At 36.6% G+C, this 295-nt stretch overlaps 1 pseudogene; it reads left to right on the top strand.

Annotated features, from left to right (window-relative positions):
- The first annotated feature begins 72 nt into the window (after window positions 1-72).
- On the top strand, window positions 73-191 carry LOC119592786 (annotated as a pseudogene).
- Window positions 192-295: the final 104 nt, after the last annotated feature.

The raw sequence follows: 295 nt of genomic DNA, 5'->3' as shown, positions 1-295 counted from the left end.
GTTACATTCTATTTAAATGATGAAAGAAGCGTGAGGACTGATATAAATACGGTTAATGGTACTATTTAAATTACCAACGATCATACCACGTTGAAAGCACCGCTTCTCGTCCGATCAGCGAAGTTAAGCATCGTAGGGTTTGGTCAGTACTTGGCTGGGTGACCGCCTGGAAACACCAGATGCTGTTGGCATTTTATCGTATAAACTAAATATGTTACACTTTTCTTTATCAATTTTAACAGCTCTTATATCTGTATATAGAAATTAATTGAAGTTATACTTCCATCACGGATGT

The sequence above is a fragment of the Penaeus monodon genome, chromosome 30 (genome assembly GCF_015228065.2).
Source record: "Penaeus monodon isolate SGIC_2016 chromosome 30, NSTDA_Pmon_1, whole genome shotgun sequence".
Classification (NCBI taxonomy): domain Eukaryota; kingdom Metazoa; phylum Arthropoda; class Malacostraca; order Decapoda; family Penaeidae; genus Penaeus; species Penaeus monodon.
This window is presented reverse-complemented; position numbering and strand designations above follow the sequence as displayed.